This window comes from Sciurus carolinensis, chromosome 10, assembly GCF_902686445.1.
Source record: "Sciurus carolinensis chromosome 10, mSciCar1.2, whole genome shotgun sequence".
NCBI classification, from domain to species: Eukaryota; Metazoa; Chordata; class Mammalia; order Rodentia; family Sciuridae; genus Sciurus; species Sciurus carolinensis.
In genome coordinates this window covers 81,345,233-81,367,312 of record NC_062222.1, presented here as the reverse complement: position 1 = coordinate 81,367,312, position 22,080 = coordinate 81,345,233, and the positions used below count along the sequence as shown (strand labels likewise).

The following is a 22,080-nucleotide window of genomic DNA, read 5'->3' as shown; positions in this document are numbered from 1 at the left end:
TTGGTTCCTGGAGAGTAGAATTATCTTAAACATTACAAAAGCTTGTGGCCTCCCAAAAGGCCACAGTACATTCTTGAACAGACACACAGTATATTCATGTTTCTGAAATTTCATGGAGGGATAGGGGATGATTAGGAAAATCATGGAACTAGTTGGCTAACTCTGGATTGTAGACAAAGCTGAGAAGAGGTCACGGGATGGGCATACTGTACCATTTAGTGGTCAGAAAGTTCAAGATGATTCAGAAAGAAAAAATGCAAATGTTTTGGATTTTATACTTGCATTTCAAATGACTAATGACACAATAAGTGCACCTAATATGTGACACCTTACAGTTGTTCAGATAATTGAGAGAAATCCACTGTGCCACCTGAGAAAAGCTGGCTTATTATAAGTTCTCAAAAGATACTGATCTATGATTAGTATATTTTGAAGGCAGAAATTCTTTGAAATGGCTTAGTATTCAATATTATTAGAATATAATATACTATTTCATATCATAAAAAGATAAACAGGTAAAATCTTGAACTGAACAAATCTTGCTTTAAATATGAATCTAGTTTCTGAATTCGAGAAAACTATACTTTCAGGCAGATTCCTTGTTATTAAAGATGTCAGCTAAAAAAAGAGGCAACAATATGAATAGACTGTCACCTTACAGTGCCACCAAAATATACACGCATACCACATGCAGATCTGTACAAATTCTCAGTTTCTGCAGGGCTGTGGTCTCACTCTTAATGACCACAAATAAAACATATTGAAATTGATGAGGATAGATGCTCTTATGCTGCTTATTGACTCTCTTCAAGTTAATTTGTGCTTCAAACAACTACCAGAACAAGAACATGTCAAATCTTAAAGTTTCAGGTTTACTATACCTAGACTTTTTATCTAATAAGAAATATGGTTGAAGGCAGTTGTTCACCTGGCTCTTCTTTATCCTGTCTAAGCAGCTTTCTGGGTAATGTGCTTATCAAAGGCAATTTTCTATTAGGCTGCTCATTATGCATAGGTGATGAAAATTAAAGTCAATTTTAAGAGAGTGAGCAAATGTCCTGAGGCACAAGGAGGCCTTTCATGTGCCATTTTGATAGCAATTTCTGATTTTCTTCAAATTTTGTTTAATAATACTTCATTTTTCATTTTTAAGATATAATAAGAAAATAGCACGCAAACCATTTTTAGTTGTTTTCTGTGGGAGTACAACTCAAAATAACCTAGCATGCCATCACTGGAACCCAGAATTATCAATCCAATCTCTACAAGTAGAGAATTTTTTTCCAAAGCTTCCAAAGCCCTGCTATTGCTTCCAAGAAGTAATACCTGAAGACTTTATATAAACGGGATTTCTTCCTTCCTCAAACCCCCTGTCACCTAACTAGCTCTGCTATGACTTGTCATGAGTGAACTCAGTGACTCCCTTTTTACATCAGGTAAGATCTCATTTGCTGAAGTATCTAGTTCACACTTTGCACAAAGTAGACACTTAAGGTTTTTGAATAAAAAAAATTTAAATAAAGTGTTGCTTGAGAAACCAACTATTAATCAAAATATTACCTCAGCTATTTCCCACATTTCTCAATTGCAACAAGGAATAGTCTTGAGCAATAAAAAAGTTCCCAAGACTTTTCCCTTCACATCCACTTCAGTACTGAGTTTACATAAAGAAATGTGAATGGACCCAGTTTGTTCTTCTTCTAATAAAACCCAGCTGCTGGAACATTCAATCACTACTCATTTCAACTTGTGATAAACATATTTCATCAGCCCACTTCACAGAACTCATAAAGTAGCCTCAGCCCACAAGGAAAGAAGGAATTTGGCTCCCAAGGAGCATAATCCTGTGCAGATGTGGTCAAGCAAGATACAAAATCCCAAACTTCTTGCCAATACATGGAATGATGTAGGGAAAGAAGGAAATAATTTTCAAAGGGCACAAGACACATGTTGCCTTAATTGCTTGGATATTTCAGGTAAAAATCATCGTTGACCAGAAAATGACCTGAAGTTTGGAATCATACAACCCAGGTGACAAATTCTACTTTTGTTATTTATTAGCTACTTATTGAATGTGAGATAATGCAGATTAGAAAACACCATCATTATGTTATTTACCAATAAGGAAGACGGGGGAGGGGGGGCCAAATATCCTATGATCCCTATCAGTAGTAAGTCGTGTTACAATTTCAGAGATGTTAACATGTGAAAGAAAATGCTTCTTAAAATCGCTGAGAGTATGTGTCTTAACATCTACAAAGCTCTATCTCTACATTCAGTAAACACATGGGTATAATATAATTTCTTCATATATGTCAATTTCCTCCTCATTTTTTATCACACTCAACACCAAAGTCAAAATTTACTGCAATAGATACAGGAAGGTCAAGAATCCAGCTCCAACTTAACCACGAAGAAGAACAGATCACAGGGCAGTTGTGGAGGTTGCACTGCTTGGGAAGAGCAGGACTTTTCCTGCAGACTGCTTCTATTCCCTCATTCTATCCCCTCATGACTTGTCTGTGTAGGGAGAAGGAGGTGTACTGTGAAGTTAATCCAGTTTATCTCTCTACGGAAGACTGATTCATTTAGACAGATAGGTTTGTAATAATCTACTAGATTTGTGTAACTTAACAATATCTTCCTCTTACCTCTCTCCCAGAAACACCTGTCCACCTGCAGCAAACAATCTGCTCTGTTCTCTGCAGGAGTGAAAGTATTTTACCCGACAGGGGATAACTGAGTTTTTCTAGCCCAGCTTGTGACCAGGTAGGTAAGTGCCTGATTCTGGGGTCAGTTTACCTGCCCACCAGTACAGTTGTAGATTTTATGTAGATAGTCTCTAATAAAAGCTTTTTATACTAGGGGTGATATTTTGTTCTCTTACCTAATTTAGTTTCTTCCTGTCTCAATAGGATCAAGATTCAAGGAGTAAGGAATACTATTTGTAGGTTTCCTGAAAGAACAACTGGCACATCCGTCCTTGGCTTTGATGAGCAGGCAGGCCTCTGAACTAGAACACAAAATTATGATAAAAGTGGCATTGAGCTGTTTGATTTGCCATGTAATTATCCCTCTCCCGCCCTGTTTGACATAGTCACGATCACAACCCAGTCTAATTCTGTATTTGTATCTGTCGAGGAGACCACACCTTTGTTCTCACGTCTCAGGCTTCTCCAGTTCCTCTTAGCCCCAGCCCATTAGCCCCTGCGTCTGTTATCCAGAACTGTAGTGACAACCTGTGATGAACTTGGCTGCCTTCCTTTTGCCCCACCATGAGGGTAGGAAACCCAGGCACTGGTCCAACCCAACCAAAGAGCATGCAGCTCGCATTACTTAAAGACAGCCTAATGACCACATATTGACTCACTGAGAACCATCAAATTACTTACTATATTTTGTTGGGTCCTGCCTCATTTTCAACTTACGTGCCACCCAGCCACGCATGTAGCAAACAGCTAGCTCTGTGTGAGTATAACCAGACAGCACACCGTGGTCTTGGCTATACTCCATGTCTGTTGCTTTGTGCTCCAGAGCTTCTCTGACATGATGGCATCCAAAAGTAGAAGCAGCTGACCCCTTGGTACCACCCATAGGTATTGAGGATGTAAGGTAATTGATAAATTCTCTTCTGTACTGCCTATGGGGCATATAATTCTGCAGCGCATCTAAACAAGCATTATCCCTCTCTCGGTACCTGGATGAAGTTGCAGAGGTTCCACCTCTGAAAATCAGAGAAAGCATGATGAAACCTGGACTTCCTCCAGAGGACAGAATAACATTCAGGGCTACTGAATTTTGAGCAATGCAGAAGATGATAAAACAAGATGTCCTGATATCTTTGAAATAAAAAGTCACTGTCCTTTAAGGAAAGAAGATTATTTAACTCTCTAACATAAAGAGATATAATAATGACCAATCAGAAAGAGAGAATGCTTAATTAAGTATCAAAGGAAGAGTCAGGCCGGTCGTAGTGGTGCACGCCTATAATCCCAGCAGCTCTGGAGGCTGAGACAGGAGGATCGAGAGTTCATATCCAGCCTCAGTGAAAGCGAGGTGCTAAGCAACTCAGTGAGACAAAATAGGGTTGGGAATGTGGTTCAGTGATTGAGTGTTTCTGAATTCAATCCAGTACCAAAAAAAAAAAAAAAAAAAAAGGAAGAGTCAGGCATACTGAATATAAATTAAAACCAGGCAAATTTTAGCCTAACACTGATTCTAGATTTTACTTGCAGTAATCTTAAAAATATTTTAGAGTTCTTTGGAAGATTTAACAATGCTTTCAAAATTTAATCCATTTCAACAAAGATCATTTGCAGTGATAAAATTTTTCAGTGCAAGCAACTTCTTTTACAGAGCCTTCCCCTTTTCTCTCCAAATCTGATTGATCAAACCATCATATGATACTGAACATAGTGTGTTCTCAACACAATAACAGTCGATACATTGATGAGGTTTTCATGAATGAAACTGCTAAAACAAAGCTGGAGAAGTAACTAGTTGAGCTCCAGATCAGTGATGGAATAATGGTGCTCATTACTGATTTGTTCTAAGTCTAGACTTCTAAAGGAGAAGAGGTCAGGATGTTTTGAATCTCCAAGGTGACTTCTTTCTCTTATGGCTGCATGTGAAGGAAGTCCTCCTCAAACTTTGCCTTCAGTCAGAGCCCTAGCTCAAGCCTGAGAAGAAGTAGAGATGGAAATGAAAACAGGTCAGTCCAGCAACCCAGTCAGCCAACATCACTTAGGAAACTTGCTTTGTTAATCGAGAAGGTCACCCTTTTTCAGGTTACATATATGGTTCACCTAGAAAACATCTTTGAAAGGTTGAAGAGTGAGCTGGTATCATCTAGAAAGACAAGAAGGAAACAGGACTTGGCCTTTCAGTGTGAAGAGATGTGAGAGTGAGGTCTCTCGGCAATGATAAGCAGAAGATCTTCAGGAGAGAAGAGGTGACAATTGGCCTTGATCACGCATCTTCCCACGTAGGGTCTACCTTTTGCCACTGCCATGAGAATTTTGCCTTTCCTCATTCACTTATGGATCTCCAATATCTTGTACTCACATAAAAGGCCATTCTAATAAAGGGCCAACATGAATCGCAAATATTATACAAGTTATGGAATTGTTCTGGAATTTTCATCATTCAAATTCATCCAGGTTCGGATCATTACAAGAATGGACATTTACAAATTCCCAGAAAAAAGCCATTTTTGTTAAAGCTATCATTATAAATGTTATTATGGTTTAACCATTACAGTGTACTTTCTCAACAACTCAATTTTACTCAAATATATATATATACATATATACATGAATAAATATATATAGATAAAGGTATAGATAAAGATATAGATATAGATATATTGCCCTTTTGGAATAGTACATTAACAGAGAAAGTATTTCCTCTGAAAATTCAATACATGGTATAGCATCATGGAAGTTTTTCACAATTTTAGGAACAAGTAAAAAGATTCTGTAACTACATAACTGTAACTACATAGTCCAAAACCAAACATTCTGAAATAATTTTGATGTGGTGTGGTCTTGATATTTTTGGAACCTATCATTGGTGCACATAATGATCTTTAAGAATTCCCTTCTAACCTGCTCATGTCACAGTAAGCAAAAATGATACTGGGAGATTCTAAGTATAAATATCAAGGTGTTGTCTTAGTTTGGTCAGCCTGAGCCACTGTGATTTTCATACACGGTTAGGAAAAATCTACTGGGACCAAAGCAGAGAAATCACGAAGTCTCCCCTAATTCAAATGTATAAAATTTCAATTCAGTCAAAGTAGTCTCTGAGAGATTTTACTTCCCTCCCTTGCAAAGGGAAACTTTGGTAAAGAACTAAGAATGTTTTATTTTACATTGCAAACATTTAAAAATTGGCAGAATCTCTGGACAAAATAAGTACCACATGCCTTTATAAAGAAAAGGAAACTAGTTAGTAAGAGAGTAGGGTCTAAATGGATGGTTCTCAAAATGTGGCGTAGGGGTCTCGGAGGTTCAGACAATTTCAGAGCGCCTGTGAGAGCAAACACTTTTCCTAACACAAAGCTGTCATTTTTCTTTTTCACCCTGACCCTCCACAAGAGTTTCTCTATGTGATGATGTCAGTGTGCTGACAGCTAATGGAGTGGAGTTGTTATTTTAAATATTCTGTTTTAATTTCCATGACAGTAAATATTGATGAATGCAATATTCATATTTTGAAAGAGGTTCTTTAAGAGTCTCTGATCCTTTTTAGGAGTTTCAATGTATCTTAAGTCCAAAAAGTTTGAGAATAATTGCATAGAGCAGTGCTGCCCAGTAGAATTTATTGCAGCAATGGAAATGCTCCATTCTTCTGCACTTTCTCACGCAGTAGCACTATAACACTCAACTGTCGAGCACCTTAACCTGCAGCTGGTGCAATTGAGGAACTCAGTCTTACTTTTATTTAATTTAAATTTACATGTAAATAGCCACTGTGAACTGTGTCTACCATATTGGTTATGAAGATCCAGATCCTCAGTCCCCTGACTCTTTACTTAATATTTTCCCCATTATTTTAACACAAGTGTATTTATTGTTAAAAGGAGACTTTTCTTCTACTAACTATTAAACTCTTAGCTGAAGTTTTGTGGGTGTGAGGGAGATGTTTAACCACAAACACGCAATCAGAGAATTATCATGCGTAGTTCTGAAATATGAGTAAGTTTCAAATCCAACACTTGGGAGAAAAAAAAAGCAAAACTCTTGCAGTTGCTGCTTTGGGAATTATATAGACTTCAAAAGAATTTCTTCATCTTTCATCTTTAATTAACAGCACAGATTTTGAAAGTTGTTTTAAAATTATAAACAGCACATTAGGCTTTGTTTCTGTGGCACTTACTTAGAGACAAAAATGTAAGGGTTGCAGTTACATACAAAGTTGGCCCAGTGTTCAGACATGCTCTCGTTGAACTGGCCTGCCTAAGAGTCATCATCATTTACCAGGATCTGGATTTGTCAATTAGTAGAATATCTGGATATTATGCACTTGATCTTGCTAACCATATTCTCAAGATATAGGTAAGCATAGAAGAGTCTTGACCTGAAAATACAAACATTTATTGTGTGACTTGGTGAGAGTAATTGTACTTCCGTAAAAATACTTTTTTCCTAATAAAATGGGATAATGATATGATTCATGGCTTCACTGCATGTTATTAAGATGATCAAATGAGATACTGTACATACCACACTTGGTGAAACCCCTGAAATACTGTATATAGTGATAATTATTGTTCTCAACATTACTATTAGCTATGTTTACTTATCATCTATTTATTGGGAACCAACTATGTGCCACGTAGTATACTGGATCTGGTGGATTAGAGGATATGGTCCCTGTCCCCAAAATCATGGAGTTTCCAATCAAGGAAGGGAGAGAGATAAACAATCACATAAATAAATAAGATTTATAGATAGTGATGAGATTTATAAAAGAATTGAATCCTAATATAGAAAGCAATAAGGAAGACTGTTTAGAATGAGAGGTTAGAAAAGATCTCTGTGGGAAGGAATATTTAAGCTAAGACATAAATATACACAGGATTTATTACTGGTAAAAGGTGTTGAGGGCTATACTGGTTGGGGTACTGATTAATAAAGAGACCCTAAAACTTAGTGACTAAATGAGTTGTAAGTTTCTCTTTTGCTTAATAGTTTAGAGCAGGTAGGCAGGCAGGTGCTGCTCCATAAAAATATTTAGGGATCAGGGCTGGGGGGTTGGGGAAAGCTCTGGAATCTTCCACTGTGGCTTCTACAGTTGCTCTATGATAACCATTTCCAGCCAGTAGGAAGGAAAGAGAGTTGGACACCTAGGGACAATGTCTTTAAACAGTGGGCTTGAAATTGCACTTCTACAGGAAGGTCACCTGGAGGTTCACACAGAGAATCTGGGTTTCATATTGCACACCCTTATCTGAAACATACACGCAACATAGAAGTTATACATTTATATGTATATAATTCATAGAACCTCTACAGTTTTCCCCTTAAAGCTAAAAACACCTTCAACACTTCCATTCACATACACACTCAATTATTCAACAATGTTCACTGATTATCAACAACCTGTACAAAATGCCAGGTGCTTTGACAATGTTGATGAAACACAGCCCTTGACCTCAAGAGATTGTGGGTGTCATTTGGATGGGAGAGAACAAACATTACAGTATGAGACAGAGTGAAAGATGTGATATTATTTAGATATTAAATAAGCATAGAAGAAAGTTGAGGGCTGTTTGTACAGAGAAAATGAGGAACATTCTGTGGGCTGAACCATCGAGGGAACTTGATTTAGATTCTAAAAGGCAAAGAAGAGTCTTCCAGTCAAGAAAAGTCATGCATAACTAGGTGTCATTGTGGTGAGTTTAGGGGTGACACATAGTCTAGAGTAGATAGAATCAATAGAATTGATAAGTGAAAATGGAATGTTAAAAGAGAAGCAAGTTGTGAAGGGCCTCTAATGTGAGGAAACATATCTTTGCTTTTGTTTTATAAATAGTAGTAAATTATTGGCGGTCTTTAAAAGTGGGGTGGACATGACTGCTCTGAGTATTAGGAAGAGCTCAGGTGGCCACAGGAAGGTATAGGACACTTGTGTTCAGTGAGCACAGACACACTGTCCCTGGAGTACACCTGCCCTTGACACTATGGTACTGAGCAGGTGATTCCCACATGTGTTCCATTCCTGTCCCAAAGTAGGGATCATAGTGAGAATAGTCCTTAAGGTTGTTGTGGATATCAAATTAGGTTTAAGTCAAGGGTTTAGAACAGTGCCTGACATTTTGAAAGCATACATTAATATTTACACACACCCACACACAGACATACACACACACACTCATAATCTATATTGGCAAAAAAGGGAACAAAGTAGGAAGAAATTAAGAAACAAAACACCTGATTTGTGTTAGTTCTATAAAGGGCAGTTGAAGGACAAGAGTGAGGGATCTAGAAAGACTACCTGTTGTCCAATCGCAGGTAAATTCCTTCTTAATCTTTCTAAGCTTCTATTTCCTTTTCTGTAAATTACAGATAGTAATTATGTATTTCACAGAGTCGTGAGGGATTAAATTAGATAACACATGCAAAGTGTTCATCAAAGAGTCTAACACATAGTGATCACTCACAAAAGGGTGGTTTCTACTATCAAAAATGATTCACTTAAGGAGTTTTAATCTCATAATTCTTTACCTCTGGATTAACTCCTGGCCTTTGCCATACAACTGACATAGTGCAGAGAGCACAAATTTGGGGGGGCGAGGGTGGAGGTTAGCAAAGAATGGAGGAAATTTAGATTACGTAGAGGGAAATGAGAGGGAGGGGGTATGAAAAATGGTGGAATGAGACAGACATAATTACCCTATGTACATGTATGATTACATGAATGGTATGAATCTGCATCATGCACAACCATAGAAACAAAAAGATATACCCCATTTGTGTAAAATGAATCAAAATGCAGTATGTAAAAATAAAAAAATAATAATAAAAAGGGCAATTGTGACAATTGCATGCAACAATTTACACAAAGTATTGGACTGGTGCCCAGCGAGCACCTGGTAGAAGATGACTCCCTTTTTGTTTCCTCCACCTTGCTCTCATGCTGGCTCTAGGAGATGAAAAGTCACATCAACTCAGCCTCCGTATGTCTAGCCTTGGCAAGATTGTTGAAGAGCTCAGTTTAGTTGCAAGCAGAGAATAAATACTGTTTCAAATCATTAGCTGTGAGCTCAGACAGACAATAAAAGTAGAGCCAAACTAACCCTACTCCTTCACTTGCCAGACCTCTTGTCATCAGAACCCCACGAATGGCTAACCAAAATTAGGCACAGACTGACCACTAGCAAGCGGGTGAGCCATTGCGCAATGCCTTCAACTGGCAAAAACTTGGAAGAAAAAGGAGAAAAGGAAGGGAGAACAGAGAGGGCAGTTGGGGGTTGAAAATACAAGAGGTAGTTTTAATGGTTCCAGGTGAAGTTCAGTATATGCATTGATTTGGAGAGAGCATTGTATAACTTTTTCTATCAAAACATATAGAATTAAACTGCCCAAGTAAATAAGCTTTCCTCATATTTGGGACTCTTTATAACATAGTGGTTATAAGAGGTGGTTTAGAAATGGTGTCTGTTCACTTCAAACCCTGCCTTGTGAGCTGCGTAATCTTGGGTAAGTTATTTAAAGTTTCTGAGCCACTGTTTCCTCAATAGTACCTAAATCATTACATGAATGCAATTATTAAGTATCTTATAATCCATAAAAGGTAAATAAGATTTTGGCACAGAGCACATGTTAGAAAGTACTAGCTATTGTAACTGCAATTTAAGTTTCAAATAAAGAAAAGATCAAAATAAAGAAAGCAAAGATAGTCATGCATTTATCATAGGTGGTATAGCCCAGATGAATCAGGTGTCTGCCTAGTAGCATGAATAATCTAATTCCTCATGTTTTCTAGGTACAGAATTGCCCTAAAATTACTTTACTTATAATGGCTTTCCAGTTGGATTCTACGTTTTTTGTTTTAATTTTCTTCACCTCTTGTCACGTAGCATTTCTTTCTTTCTTGAGGAACTACTCTCATTAACAATCTTTGTCAAGTGACTTGTTCTCAAGGGCCTTCAGTCTTGGCTGGTGTTTAATCTTTCATCTAAGCCTTACCACTCCTCAGTGTGGTTTGGATCTCAACTTCCTTTCCTTCTTACTGTAATCTAGATAATAACCCTGGGAAGAAACAAGTCCATTTTCACCTTCTGGCTTTGTGATAACATCACCTGGAAAGTACTGTCCTGTACTTTGTAGTTGTCAAGCACCCACTCTTTACCCAATTGTGCTGAGTATTCTGAGTCTGTAAAGGAAAACTACAGATTTCACCTCCAACCAGTTTAGAATTTAATTAAAGAAACAAATCCCATATTGACAAACATACTTTGCTTGACAAACTGTAGTCAAGCTCCTGAACATTTTCCTGTGCCCATCTATACACATCCTTGCAAAAATCCACTTTTAGCCAAGGACCTGTTAAATTAGTTTAACAAGAACCTCCTGACCCTCTGTCTGATCAACACCCATATCTGATCAGTTATGTCCAATTCATTCCTCTTTCACTTCTCTTGTGATATCTGTTCACTCTGGTCTGTCTCCTGTTAGGTCAACTTAGCCAGAATCCCCCTGACTCCTGAGGGTTAGTCTTTTTAATTTCCCATCCACTGATCTTCAGCCTGCTCTTTGGCTATGAATTCCCACTTACCCATGTTGTGCTTATAGTTGGGCCCAATCTCTATTCTACCAGCAAAATTCCATTTCCATTTTCTCTACATTTACAGAGGTTGTCCAAGGCAGATACTTGTTTGCCTTACAGTTTTTTTTTTTTTTCTTTTTTCTTTTGTGTGCTGGGGATTGAACCCAGGGCCCTGTGCTTGCTACGCAGGCACTCTACCAACTGAGCTATATCCCCAGCCCACTGCCTTACAGTTTTTAACAACTATCACTGAATGCTTTTTTCTTTAATATGCATTAAACAAGAAGAATAGAGTACCGGCAATTATGAGAATAAGAAAGATAATGTGGTACAAACATTACATGGGTCCACCATAAGAATTAGAATAGATAAATGTTGCCTTTTGGGAAACAGCCATCATTGCCTGGTAGCATGAATAATCTAATTCCTCCTGTTTGCTGGGCACAGAATTGCTCTAAAATTACAAGGACAGGAGACAATTAAGAAATATTCTGTTGGCCAGATGGGCTGGCTGGCAACACCTCAACTGGGGCTATACTTCTTCCTCTACTGCAGTCCTTTCTTGCTACATAATGAATTTTCTGCATATAGACATGATGAATAGCACTTAGTTTACACGAAGGTTTGCAAAAAGTGATTTAATTAAAAAATAACTGAACCAAAAAGTGCTAGAGCACAAGAATACCTAACATGTTTTTGGTTTTTGTTTTTGGCATATTTCAGTGCAAAAAAGAACTTTTCTTACATTGCCTTAATGCTCACAACCACTCTGTAAGATAGTTATTACTTTCATTTTCAAATAAATAAAATAAAGTTAATAGAAGTTAAACAGATTTACCAAGACCACTAATTTGGCCCCAAATCATTGCTGGTGGGTTATCACCAAGTTCTATCACCAAAACCTGTGCTATGCTGTATATATATTGCTACACATTTGTGATTAAAGAATGGAGGGTGTGTGTGTGTGTGTGTGTGTGTGTGTGTGTTGGCACAGGGTTATTCTATGAAATATCCCACCATTTTGAACATTCCAAATATTAACAAATTAAGTTGGAAATAAAATTTTAAAATACATTCCAGTTATAAGTTGGAAACTGATGACATAAAATGCAAACCTTTAACCTACCATCTAATATTTTATTATCTTATTTCTCTGGTAAGCAAAAGGTTATGAATTTCCTTTTCAGCACATTTTTTCCATGCACTCATTTAATAAGTCCTTAAAGATCTATTAAGATAAATCTTTTTTTTCTCTTTTACATAAGAGTAACAGTTATTGTGCTAGAAGTGAAAAAATTCTATTAATGGCATGGACTTTGGTAAGTTTCATGATGCATTAATTTCCAAAGGATTTCCTGCCACAATATCTAATTACAAAGTTATGTTTATAATATGTTTTTCCTTATAGCCTATTTGACTTTAAAGTCAAATATATTTCATATTTAAGCTCATTTTATATTGCAGTTTTTATCATCTGAAGTCAAGTTTTTGATTATAGTCAATCAAGTCACATTTATTTCAGTGAATTCTTAAGTCTTCCAAGCTCTTAACTAACTGTTCCTTGAATACCCTGTCCTATTGTGTTCTCTGATCTCTTTGTCCCCAGCCAGGATACTCTCTTCGCTAAGAAATTTACTAGTGATTAAATGTTTTGCAAAAGGTCATTCTCACTGGTCATTGTAGCACATACCGTAATCCCAGTGATTCAATCTCAGCCTTAGAATATGGCAAGACCCTTATGAACTTAGTGAGATCCTGTCTCAAAATAAAAAGTAAAAAGAACTGGGATGTAGCTCAGTGGTAAAGTGCCCCTGAGTTCAATTCCCAGTAGCAAGAAACAAAAACAAAAACAAAAACAAAAAAAAACAACTATATTCCCTTTCCCATCCATGGTTCCAAAATTCTATCAACACATGGTTGATAGAATGAGTTGGTACTTTTCTTTTTATGGGAAGTAAAATCTATGAGACACATGTCATCAATTAATATTTTCACAAGACTGACCCAGTTAATGCCTTCACCAGGCAGCGGACATTTAAAATGGTTCCAAATGTCATATGCTAGAATATAGCGATTATTTTTGCATTTTTTCCCACAAATTCTGTAAATAATAATATTAAAGTACACACACATTCTCATTTAAAAGATGATATGGTATATAAACTAAATGATGACTTTTCCAGATAAAGAACTTGTTCTGGATAGATATCTTTGTAATTTATGTACTTTCCTCATAACCTGCACTTCCTATTAAAAATGAAAGTAAATGTCACTTGTCCAAACATTTAAGTTCATTGTCAAGTTTGGGATTTGACTCCAGTTATTCTAATGCTTGTCTGCTATTCCTAAACTTGATTCTGCTCCTCTGAATTCCTATCTTCCTAGGGCCAATGCCAATGTCTCACCTAAACAGGAAGCTATCATGGATAATAGTAGATATTTAATGGGCTTCCGAAGGCTCCCATGGTCTCCTGGCAACCCACTGAGCTCTTCTTGGTCTTTCGTTAAAAGTCAAGTTATTTGCCAGCTAAGTAATTTCTGTTGATTTATTTTTATTAGCAATTTGGATTTATCACCAACTGTGCAATTGAAAAGTGGAGCTTCAGTGGTCTGATGATAAGAATCTCAGTTCCATTCATCTCCAGATCTTGAATTCTTCTCAGTTTATGCCTTTGAGACATTTTGTGGGTTGAAGATTTTCCTGCTCCCTTTTGCGCAAGTATAATATGTTACTCAACAATTCCAAGTAAGGGCCTAGCACAAAGGGGAAGGGAGGCAGGGGAAACAAGAGGTGTGGAAAACAGCTTAACTCAAATGCAAGGTCTCTTGACCCAGGAAAAAGAAACAGCTTTTCATCAACCAGAGAAGCCATGAAAACAAAATAGCTTGAACCAGGAGGTAGAAGCCATATTTGAATAATACTGGGGCAGTATTGAAGAAGGTTGGAGGAGCTAAACTGGAGGGAATCCAAGAAGAATCTGACTTTCTGGCTGCAGTAAATGGCAGTACAGAAAAAACTCTGCATTCGGAAAGCACTGAAGAACCCAAAGATTATGCTTAAGGAGTAAAATGATTGGCTTGGGTGAAAACAATCCCCCAAATTGCCAACACAACATTAGTTTGTAAAACTAGGGCTGGGGTTGTGGCTCAGTGGTAGAGCACTTGCCTAGCATGTGTGAGGCACTGGGTTCAATCCCCAGCATCACATAATAAACAAAATAAAGGTATTTTGTCTATCTACAACTAAAAATATATTTGTTTAAAAAACTAGTAGCAGCAGATCTCTGGAAATTCACCTTTCCTCTAAATACCTGGAAACTCGAAATTCTTATGGAAGAAAAAGTCACCACAGAAGTGTAAATAAGAGGTCATTAATCATAAAAAATAGACTCATGAGATATTCTAAATAAATTTTTATTCAGAAACTATTAGAACTTTAAAATAAGTTATGTCCTTGGCATAGGAATTATGCTTCTAGAAATATATTCCTAAAGATAACCTTAAATAATTTTAATACAGATACTTAAGGTAATGGAAATACTGGGAGTTAGGTCCTGAGTTTTAATATTACCTCTTATCACTAAATAAATGTGTGACCACCACAGTGATTAGAACTGTTTGTCAATGTATTGGTTCTCCTTGTTTTAGATATGCAATGCGGTTGCACAGCTCAGTCTGAAAGATCACGGATTAGGTTTGTCTAATAAAATATAAGTGGAAACTTAAAAAAAAAAAAAGAAAAATGACTTTAAAAATGAAGATGTCGATGTAGTATTTTAGTTGTAAAAAATGGACAACTTAAATCCTTAAAATCAGGAAATAAATGATGATATACCATAGAAAAAGAAATCATCATAATATTTTAAGAATTTTTAAAAATTTAAATTATTCATGATATAGTAAGTGAAAAGCATAATATGTTGAGCTGGCCTAATATCCTGTAAACTCACAGGGTTTTAAAAGGATGGGCAATGGTTACCTTTTAGCAATGTATTTCAAGGTGACATTTATTTTCTCAGTTATTTTCCAAATTTTTGAAAGAGCATGAGAAGCACTATAAAACAAAGTCCCAAAATTCAAGATCCATATTTGGCTGTCTGGCTTTTCAGTTTTACTAACTTTTGTGATTGTGGACATTTTACTTAAAAGTGTTGGGTCTCAGTTTCCTCATTTGTGGACATGGGATAGCAATAATACCTATCTCAAGGAGCTGCTCTAAAGATAAAGTAAAATAATGTAAAGTGCTTAGAATAGTCCTAGCACATGGTTAACCATTTGATAAATTTTAGCTGTGTACTTCTTTTATAGAAAAAGTAATAAGTACATCACACAAATAAATATTTAAATCATAAAACAATGAAAGCACAATTGTCCACTCAATAGGACTGTTGAGTATTGTTGGCAACTCAATTTAATCACACTTGGTTTAGTTTGGTAAAGAATGAGGGCATGTTGATGAAGGAGGTAAGTGTAGACCCTGTTGGAGTTCAGCACGCTTCTTCGCACGGTTCATCTATCTCTGTTCCATATGAACAACACTTATCCAATTCTCTCTTGAATGTTTAGTACTTTGGAATAAATTAAGATCGCAAACATGACATGATACACCCCAAAAATATAGATTCTTCTGCAATTCAGGAAATATAACACTCAAATGCTTATTTATCCATTCACAGAAGCCACAAACTTGTTCTCTTTCTAAATCAGTTGAAGAGAGAAAATGTTACAAAACTGCATTGAATTGACTTTGCATATTTTCAATGCCCTGCAAATTACAGGAAGTAATTCTATTTCTGTGTCTTTCTTTGTTCCAAAGGGGAAGAGTGGATAAAAGAGCAAATCCTGCAGAGGAAAGAGTTGGAGAAAAAGCAGTGGGAATCTCAGTTTTCCATAGTTGTATCTACCCATAAGACTGTACAATTTAGTATAGAAGTAGAGTTTAAACGTTGGCTCTGGAATTACTAGACATAAAATTAGGTAAATGATTGAATTTCTGAAAATTGTTTCCGACCTATAAATCAGAACGAACAGAATGAGTTAATAGGAAGATTAAATAAAATATTTGGGTAAAATATGTGGCATGTAGCAGGCATCCTTTAAATGGCAGTTACTATTTTTTTTTTAGACTGATGGTTTTATTTATTTTTTTTATTTTTTTAAATTTTATTTTATTGTAAACAAATGGGATACATGTTGTTTCTCTGTACATGGCGTAAAGGCACACCATTTGTGTAATCATAAATTTACATAGGGTAATGCTGTTTGAGGCAGTTACTATTATCTAACCACCAGGGAAAAGGGAAGAGAGAAATTTCCATAATGATAACAGGAGCTAAGAGCTGCCAATAGTTTACATGTGTCAAGCACTTTTCATGCAACGATGCAGCTAATCCTCACAGCAGCCTTAAGTGTTGGGTAATGTTATTTTCACAGTTTTTAAGGAGGCTAATAAGTGTGAAGTCTAGTTTAAATTTGAAGCTCCTTAAACCTCTATTAGAATCTGTATTATAAAATGCCTCTTTCTCTCTAGATTATAAACTATTCAATGACATAAACCATACCCATGTATTCCCAGGTTTGCATGGCTTACATAAAGGTGCAACAAATCCATTCTTTTATATATAATATATATATAGTTTTTAGATGTTGGTAGACCTTTATTTTATTCATTTATTTATATGTGGTGCTGAGAATTGAACCCAGTGCCTCATACATGCCAGGCAAGTGCTCTACCACTGAGTTACAACTCCAGTCCCACAACAAATTCATTCTAAAGACTTTCTGCCTCAGTAGGTGTGGAAATCAATACCACACTAAACATAGAAATTTATTTCACTTAATATTCCAGTGACTACAAAGAAATGGATTAATTTCATCATTTATAGTATATAACCCCTCACTGGGAGATCAGAGTTCAATGGTAGTTATCAAGATACCCAACACAGACTTCACATGAGCGTGTGGATTATGTTGTCACGTGAGATCCCCATTGCTGATCTAGTGTTTTCATCACTTTCTGCTATTTTCATGTGCCCATCTATTCAGCAACAACACAGTCCAGTCCTTTCACATGGTTTTGTTCAAGACCTGTGTCCACATAATAAACCAAATTGAACTCAAGGAAATTTGAACAAAACACTGGACAATGGGAATAATAAGGGACTGACCACAGTCTGAGGAGCCTAGTTAAGAGACCACAAACATAATTGAAGTCAGATGCGTTGGGATTTATAGTCAGCAACTTGTAAGCAATAAAATAGAATGCGTAGAAGCAAGATGTCCTCATAGTACATTCTTTTCTGCATTAGGAAAGCAAAGAAAGCAAATACCAGAGAACATTCAAAGTTGTTACAATAAATCTCTTTGTACCACTTTAATAATCTTTAAAATGGCATTTCTTAAATTTAGTGAATTGCCTTGAGACATTTCAAGATGAGTCAGGGAATAAGTGATATTTGCATAATATTTTCTGATTATGTATTTTTAAAGTAGCACTTTGACATAACCTTAAACCTTTCATATATAATTGGTCTGTGGCCTAGGGTATTTAGTCTTCTAAGTCATCACTTCATTGGCTTATGAAAATGCTATGTTGTTCAGGAATGTGTTTTGATATTACAGCAGAAACATGAAATAGTAAAGTCCATAATTTCCTTTACATTCTACACTTCAATGTACAAGATGACCCTCATTTAAATGGACTCTACCAATGTTAATAGTTATCAAGCATCTCATTTGGGGTAAATGAAATCATTTAAGGGAGAAATTTTGATTGCTATTTGCAATTAAAATCCATGTCCTCTCTCTCTCTCTCTCTCTCTCTCTCTCTGTCTCTCTGTCTCTGTCTCTGTCTCTCTCTCTCTCTCTCTCTCTCTCTGTCTGTCTGTCTCTCTCTCTCTCTCTCTCTCTCCTTCTCTCTTAAAAGGAGTGTTTTAAGTGTCTTAGCATAACTTGGAAATAAATGGCAGTCAAATATTTATTTCTATATGATAATACAAAGACAAAGGTCAGGGAGAGTGAGATTCTAAAAGTGTATTACACATATTATGTTAGAATGCTCTACAATTAAAGCATTGTTCTCTGAGAAATATTTTTAAAAGAGGTAATTTAGGGAAGAATATTATTTGTTGTACACTATCAGCTTCACATTATGAATTGGAGATAGTGGAATTTAGACATCCCACCTTGACTAAGATAATAAAATATGGCAAAGTGAAATCAAGACAATATTCTAGGCAATCGTGTACGTGTGTGTGTGAGCCCAATGATTATGATATATTGGAGGTAGCTAAAGGCAATTCAAGTTGACCAACAAGGCTATAAATGCATAAGTAAATGCAAAGTTCTCTAAATATGAACACCAACTTCCTGACTGTTATGGTTTAGATAGGAGGTGTCCCCCAAACGCAGGAACACTCAGAAGTGAAACTACTAGATTTTGAGAGCTGCAATTTAATCAGTTCATCCTGGTTTAGAGGGACTAGTTGGGTAGTAACTATAGGAAGGTGTTTGGAGGAGTGGGTCATGGGGGGAGGTGCACTGGAAGGGTTCATTTTCCCTGTGGCCCGCTCTTTCCCCTCTCTGATTCCAGGCTGTGATGAGCTGAGTAGCCTTCCACCTCACCTTGGTGTCCAGGTGACCATGGACTCAACCTCTGAAATCCTGAGCCAAAATAAATTTTCCTCCTCTAAGTTGTTATTGTAGGGTATTTCAGGCACATGACAAAAACCTAACTATACACTGATGGTCTAAAGCACATGTCCATCTACTAAGAAATAAAAAACAGGAATAATAAAATAACCTGTTGCTGAAAAGTGAGACAAAGATAAAAGGGAGGATTCTACATCTTTTCTGTGGGGGAAAAAAAGACAATGTAGGGTCTTACCAAGGCATAAGTTTTTACTTCTAATTTTAAGAATACTCATCAAGATATTTTTGGAATAAATTTTAGTTTCCTAAAATCAAGGATGACCTATGGTTTCCTGTGATCTTCAAAACTTGTTGTCAGCTTTATTCTGGAGATGAACATGTCACCTCTCTGAACTTCAAGGAAGGCCAGAATGGGTTATGTAAAGACCAAATTCACTGGCACCATGTTTAGATGAAATTAGGTAATAAAAGAATAAAGGAAAATAGAATTTCCTCACAGCAGGGTCTCACATGGGAACATAATTGCTGGTAACTATGGAACCTCATTCCCTCCACTTGTTACCCCCACACCTAGCAGAGAATGGTAGAACTGAGGTCTTTGGCACAGCTAAAACATACAGGCAATGTTTGCTTGAGTACAGATAGTTTATTAGTATTGGTTTGATTTCCAATTAAAATATAAATTTGGTTACATAATTTATGGTAAAATTGATAAAAATTTCAACCCATAATCACTTGTATGCATGAACTCTCCCTCTATTTTTCTGTAGTTCAAATCAATTCCTATTCTAAACCCTATTCTACCAGGGTAGTAGATGCAGTCTCTCTTGAGATTTGCTTCTTTCCTTTTCTGATGATTATTTTTTAATTCAAGAAAATGTATTTACTTCCTCTTTCCACATTTTTATTGGTGCATTATAGCTGAACATAATGATGGGAGTTGTTGTTACATATTTGTACATGCACACAGTGTAACAAAATAATTTGGCCAATATCACTCTCCAGCACCTCCTCATCCTCCCGGCCTTCCACCTTCTGGTTCCTTTTCTCTACTAATCTCCCTTTGATTTTCATAAGACCCCCCCCCCCCAACACACACACCTTTCTTTTCCTTTTTCCTCTCTAACTTCCTCAGATGAGAGAAAAGATATAATTCTTGACTTTCTGAGTTTGACTTATTTTGCTTAACATAAGTGTATGAAGTTCCATCCAATTTCCTGAAAATGGCACAATTCCATTTTTTAAAATTCTTACAAGTCTGAAACTGTGGAGATGTTCCTCTGGATGTCATCTGTACTTGACCTATATAGCTAGGTATACATTTTCTGTACACCTGGACTCCTGAGGTAGAGTAGCTCTCTGCACACTCCTGCAACAGGATCATTGTGTTTCTTCCATGTATTGCTGGGACTAACCATAGTCAGAGAGGCCATCTGAGGTCTCTGCACAGATTTCTCTAGTAATTATTTTACCACATCCCACAGCTGTTGCTCAAGTTTCCCCACTTCTTCAGAGAGAAGGCATAGGGTCACTTTATCTGGAATATACCAATATTTATCCTGTCATGATCCTCCCTTTCAATTCACATCACACCCAGTCCAGAAAAACTTCCTGTCTCACAACAGTATTTCTCAAACTCAGCACTACTGACATCTTGGGCAGATGCTATGTTTAGTTGGGGAGGGAATGGGGACTTCCTTTATGTTGTAGGATATTTAGCAGAGTTCTTGGCCTCTACACAATAGGTACTTGTAGCATGCTCTCTCCCACTCATGATAATAAACAATGTCTCTGGACTTTGCCAAATGTTCCATGATGGTGGGGGTAGGGGCAAAATCACCTCTATTGAGAACTACTATTCTAGAAAAAGCTCCGTTTTCTAACTTGACTTCTTTCAAGTATTTTGTTTGGGCTCTAAATTCTTGCAATGCCCTGTGGAGCCAAATCACATTAGACCCTGGGGCAAGGCAAATATTGGTAAATATATATATATATATATATACACATATATGTGTGTGTGTGTATAAATGCATGTGTGTGTGTGTGTGTGTGTATTTATATTAAATCTTTCCATAGTTGGATGTCATGGTGCACAACTGTAACCTCAGCAGCTTGAAAGGCTGAGGTAAGAGGATCACAAGTTTGAGGCCAGCATCAGCTACTTAGGGAAACCATGTCTGAAAATAAAAAATAAAAAGAACCGGAGATTTAGCTTAGCAGTAAAGTGTCCCTGGGTTCAATCCCCAGGACAAAAACTTAGAAATAAAAAATCTTCCATAATAGTCCTACTTTTTCATGACCTTTCTGCTAAGTAAATGGATAAGAGAACTTGCATAGAAACCCCATCAGAACTATTGTATTGTTTTACTAATTAATTTATAAGTGGATAGAGAGCAAATAAGACAACCTCAGTATTAAGAGGTAAATAATCATAATCCTTTATTAATCAAGTAGTAAATCTATTAAAAAATTTTCAGAAATTAAAATAGTATAAAAATAATCTAATAAATATCTGCATGTCCACCATCTTCTTTAAAAAGTAAACTATTAGCACTACAACTGAAGCCCTGGAGGACCCTGCCTGATTGGATTCTGCACGTAGCCACTATTTTGAATTTAGCGATGAGAAACAATCACATTGAACAACCGAAGTGGCCTGTATAACTACTACACTATGCAATACTTTGGATCTTGCTACTGTAGAAGTTTTTAAATTTTAAAATATTGAAAGAGATTAGGATAATGAACTTTGGCTTCTTCAAAGTGAAAAATTTGCGAATGCCCTAATGAAAGAGAATAATAACTAAGAAAAAAACATTCAAAATAGCTAGCTGTTTCTTTGAGGCGCACATTCATTTCAGGCCCATTCTCTGGATCTTGTTTACAGAGTCCTTTCCCATATTCCAGCTGCCTAACGAAGGAGGAAAACATCTGGGTGCAGAGAGTGGGTCGCAGAGCCCTCCATTCTCACTCTACTTTCCTCCTTTCCTGTGACTTTTCCCACTTTGTTCTTTGTAATGAAGTCACATTATACCTGAAATTCAAGTACTTGTTTAGAAGAGAAATGTGATGTTGCAGAACAATCATTATTAAGTCAATCTCATGTGAATTTTTACAAGGTAAGAATCACTGTCAAAGGATAACTATATATTTTTT

General features: G+C 36.5%; 1 long non-coding RNA gene across 2 annotated transcripts in view; it reads right to left on the bottom strand.

Annotated features, from left to right (window-relative positions):
• Positions 1–22,080, bottom strand: part of LOC124994037 (uncharacterized) — a 60,917-nt gene that overhangs the window by 1,250 nt on the left and 37,587 nt on the right. For both annotated transcript variants that reach the window (XR_007110426.1, XR_007110425.1), the window contains exon 3: positions 2,888–3,013. This is a non-coding gene — a long non-coding RNA (uncharacterized LOC124994037). The remainder of the gene's footprint in view (positions 1–2,887; positions 3,014–22,080) is intronic.